This window comes from Penaeus vannamei, chromosome 21 (assembly GCF_042767895.1).
Source record: "Penaeus vannamei isolate JL-2024 chromosome 21, ASM4276789v1, whole genome shotgun sequence".
Classification (NCBI taxonomy): Eukaryota; Metazoa; Arthropoda; class Malacostraca; order Decapoda; family Penaeidae; genus Penaeus; species Penaeus vannamei.
Window position 1 is genome coordinate 36,106,948 of NC_091569.1, and position 5,000 is coordinate 36,111,947.

The following is a 5,000-nucleotide window of genomic DNA, read 5'->3' on the forward strand; positions in this document are numbered from 1 at the left end:
AATGTTGCAATTGCAGAGACTCAACTGTATTCTGCCACAAAGGATTGGAAAGAAGGGAGTAGGGAGGGGGAGGGGGAGAGAGGGTCAGAAGGAAGCGAAACAGATAAGAGAGATAAAGAGTGATAAAGCACATTTTTCTCTCACGTCCGTTGGTCTGCTTAGAAGCGAATGGGAGATGGAGAGAGAGATGCCGATAATAACGTACTAAACAGATCCTTTGTTTGTTTTGTTTGTTTTATATTTTGGGGAAGGAGGGAGGCAGAGGGTGATGGTGAGTGAGAGAGAGAGAGAGAGAGAGAGAGAGAGAGAGAGAGAGAGAGAGAGAGAGAGAGAGAGAGAGAGAGAGAGAGAGAGAGAGAGAGAGAGAGAGAGAGAGAGAGAGCAAGAGAGAGAGCAAGAGAGAGAGAGAGAGAGAGAGAGAGAGAGAGAGAGAGAGAGAGAGAGAGAGAGCAAGAGAGAGAGAGAGAGAGAGAGAGAGAGAGAGAGAATTTTAAAAATTTAGGTGGCTACATGGATAAATAGAGACTTTTGCATTAATGATGAAATCGCATCTACCCCCTTCCACAAAAAGATGATAAAGATGAACAAGGATAATAGTAACAATGATGATGATGATGTTGACGAAGACGATGATAATGGTGGTGATGATGACGACCGATAATCATCACCACCACCTACCATCGTCATCATCATCAACACCATCATCACTACCACCACCACCACCAACACCATAATCATCATCATCATCATCATGTTAATAATCGCCAAAGAGCCCAAATGATAATAACACAAATGGCCAAACATTTCCATCATCGTTTTGAAATTTCGGCCTTATTTTGCACCCAGCGCCGAAAATAATAATTCATGAATGTCAGAATACGCTGGTGAAACAGCCCTTCCCCCCCCATCCACTCTTTTTCCCCTCCTCCCCCCTCCCCTTCTACTCTCCCTCCCTCTTCTACCCTTCCTCCCCACTCTCTTTCTACTCTTTCTCCCCTCCCTTTCTACTCTCTTTCTCCCCTCAACCTCTTCCTCCCTGCCCCTCCTCTTCTACCCCTCCTCCCCTCTCCCTTCTACTCTCCCCTCCCTCTTCTACCCTTCCTCCCCCTCTCCTCCTACTCTTTCTCCCCTCCCTTTCTACTCTTTCTCCCCCTCAACCTCTTCCTCCCTGCCCCCTTCTTCTACCCCTCCTCCCCCTCCCCTTCTACTCTCCCTCCCTCTTCTACCCTTCCTCCCCCTCTCCTTCTACTCTTTCTCCCCTCAACCTCTACCTACCTCCCCCACTCTTTTACCCCTCCTCCCCCTCCCTTCTACTCTCCTCCCTCTTCTACCCTTCCTCCCCCCTCTCCTTCTACTCTTTCTCCCCTCCCTTTCTACTCTTTCTCCCCCTCAACCTCTTCCTCCCTGCCCCCTCTTCTACCCTTCCTCCCTCGTCCCATTCTACCCTTTCCTCCCCCTGCCCTTCTAATACCCTTCCTTCCTCCCCCGTCCTCTTCTACCCTTCCTCTCCCTCCCCTTTCTACTCTTTCTCCCTAACCTCTACCACCCTTCCTTCCTCTTCTACCCTTCCTTCCCCTTTCCTCCGATGCCTTCTACCTCTTTCACTCCCCCCTTTTTTTCCCTTGCCTCTTCCTATTTCCTTCTCTCTCTATCTTCCTGCCTCCTTTTCCCCCTTTCCTCTTTCCTCTCTTTCAACCCTACCCTATCCTCCCTCTTCCTCCACATCTACTTGCTCTCCCCTATCTCTCTCCTCCTCCTCCTCCTCCTTTTCCTTCCCCTCCCAATCTACTTTCCCCTTGCCCCTCCTCTCTCCCCCCCTCCTTCCCCTCCCCCCTACGTAATCCTCCCCAACCCTTCCCCTCCAACATCTACCTCCTCCCTCTGTTCTTCCCTTCCCCTTCCCCCCTATCTACTCCTCCCCAACCCTTCCCCTCTCCAACCTATCCATCTTCTCCCCCTCTGTTCTTCCCCACCTCTCCTCCCCCGTCTGTTCTTCCCCCTCCCCTACACTCCCCCCTCCCTCCCCTCCCCTCCCCCCACCCAGAATATAAAAGGGATGGTCACTTGCAATGCAAAGCGGCGGTAAGCATGCAGATTGACATCAGCATATATTAAAAACCCACGCCATGGGCAGTGCGTGGGCGGCGGGGTGGGCGGCGGGGGGTGGGGGGGAGAGAAGAGGGAAGGGAAGGGGAAGAGGAGGAAAAAGGAGGTCTAAGAGGAGAGAAGAGGGAAGGGAAGGGGAAGAGAAGGAAAAGGGAAGTCTAAGAAGAGAGGAAAGAAAAGGAGGAGGAAAACGGTCTAAGAGAAAAGGGAAAGAAGAAGAGGAGAAGGAAAAAAGTTTAAGAGAAAAGAGAAAGGAAGGAGAAGAGGAGGAAAAGGGAGGTCTAAGAGGAGAGGAAAGAAGAGGAGGAGGAAAAAGGTCTAAGAGAAAAGGGAAAGGAAGCAGAAGAGAAGGAAAATGGATGACTAAGAGGAAAGGGAAAGAAATGAGAAGAGGAGGAAAAGGGAGTCTAAGAGGAGAGGAAAGAAGAAGAGGAGGAAAAGGACGACTAAGAGGAGAGGAGAGAAGAAGAGGATGAGGAAAAGGAAGACTAAAACGTACGGGAAAAAGAAAAGGTTAAGGATGACTAAGAGTAAAGAGAAGAAGAAGTGAAGGAAGGGGAAGAGGAGGAAAAAGAAGACTATGACGAAAGGAGAGAAATAAAGGAGGAAAAGAAGGACTAAAAGAAAGAAGAGGAATAGAAGGGAGAACGGGAGGAGAAGGAAGAAGGAAGGGAAAATGAGTTATTGGAGAAGAGGAATAAGAGAAAGAGTGAGAGGACTATGAAAAGTGGAGATAAAGGAAGAATGAGAGAAGGAAGAAGGGGAGTAAAGAAAATGAAGAGTAAAAGGAAGGAGAAAAGAAGAGAAAGATGTGAATGAGAAAGAAGAAAAAATGCAAAGGGAGACGAAAAAAAATAACATGAAAAAGGAGATAATAGAATTGAATATCAAAGAAAAGAAAGAGATGGAAAATAGGAAGATGATGAATAGAAGAATAGAAGTACAGAAAGGAAAAGAGAGAGAGAGAGAGAGAGAGAGAGAGAGAGAGAGAGAGGGAGAGAGAGAGAGAGAGAGAGAGAGAGAGAGAGAGAGAGAGAGAGAGAGAGGGGAGAAAGAGAATGAGAGAGAGAAAGAGAGAGACCCCAAAACAAGGAACATAGTTAACAAAGAAAAAAAATAAAGGAAAAGGGACAGAGACAAAACCAAAGGCCCGCAGAGGTAGAATGCTCAAAGAGCGGTTGATCCCTTCCCTCAGTACAGGATTTCCGACCTTACGGCCACCTGGTTCATTCTAATGGCCAGAACGCGTATATACTGTTTCTTTTGTCTATATAGACGTAACCCACAAGTGTCTGTAGTTTAGCTATAAGTCTCAAAGTTTTAATTAACACGACAGTATCCCGCCTTTATTTACGTGGGATAGCATTATCTGCTTGGAGGGAAAATACATGGGTATACTAGTACAGTGTATGTATGCCTGTATGTATGCATATGTGTGCATGTGCGTGTGCGTGTGCGTGTCCGTGTGTGTATTCTGATGTAATCTTTAATATGTCTATTATCCACAGACATTTCATGAAATCTATATCAAGCATTTAATTCACTGACCAAAACTATTTTCAAGTACAAGTAAAAAAAAAAAAAGGGGGGAGAGAGCAAGCGACATTAGAAACGAGAAGAGAAAACAAACAACAAAACAAAGAAAATTACAGAAAAAAGACGCTCCCAAAAAAATATAAAGACAAAATATTAAAAGAAGGAAAGAAAATATTAAAAGGAGGAAAAGAAGGAAAGAAAGTTATAGCAATCATAAAAACTTAGGGTGAAGTGAAAATTGTAAAAAGAAAAGTGATAATAACAATAAATAAGAAAAAAAGGGAAAATAGCAAAAAAATAGATAAGATGTTTCTGAAATTTTAACAACTGAAAAGATCTTTTAAATAATAATGATAAATAAGAAAAATAAGTGAATTAAACATATCGAGATTCAAACAAGTGAAAACAGTAAATAATAATGATGATGAATAAACAATAAATAAAAAATAAAAAGATAAATAGAAAATGAATAAATATTTTCAAAAAAACAATTCACAGTGGCTACGAACAAGCATATAATAATAATAATAATAATAATAATAATAATAATAATAATAATAATAATAATAATAATAATGATAATAATAATAATAACAATAACAATAATAATAACAATGATAATAACAATAACAATAACAATAATAACAATAATAATAACAATAATAACAACAACGGCAATGATAATAATAATAATAATAATAATAATAATAATAATAATAATAATAATAATAATAATAGGAAGAACAATAATAATAATAAAGAAAAAAAGTCTCCCAGATTTAAACCCCCGAAAATACCCAAACGAATAAAAATGAAACAAAATAACCAAAAATCTCATAATAAAAAAAAATCATAATAAAAAAAAGAAAAAAAAAAACTCCATTTCAGAGCCCCCGCTACGCTGAATGGGCTGGAAGTGGCTACGTACGGGTAAATAAGAGATGAAAAGAGGAGGTTAAAGGCGAGAGTTGATGCCGCGGGGGATGCGAGGGAGGGAGAGAAAAGGGGAGGAAGAGAGGGAGGGTGAGAAAGGGGGGGGGGAGGGAGGGAGAGAAAAGGGGTGGGGACGAAAGGAAGAGGGGAAGAGAGAGAAAAGGGGTGGGGAGGGAGGGAGGGAGGGAGAAAATGGTTGGGGAGGGAGGGAGTTAGGGAAGAAATGGGAGGGAGGAGGGAGAGAAAGAAAAGGGTGTGAGGGTGGGTGTGAGGGAGAGAAAGGGGAGGAAGAGAAGGGAAAGAAAGAAAAGGGTGGGAGGGAGGGAGAAAGAAAAGGGTGTGAGGGAGAGAAAGATAAGGGTGTGAGGGAGGGAAAATAAAAAAAGGGAGGGGTAGATGGCAGGGAGATAAAATAGACGGAGGAA

At 43.1% G+C, this 5,000-nt stretch overlaps 1 protein-coding gene across 1 annotated transcript in view; it reads right to left on the bottom strand.

The window, feature by feature from the left end:
* shakB (shaking B) overlaps nt 1–5,000 on the bottom strand; it is a 627,651-nt gene that overhangs the window by 488,666 nt on the left and 133,985 nt on the right. The gene's annotated exons all lie outside the window — the stretch shown is intronic.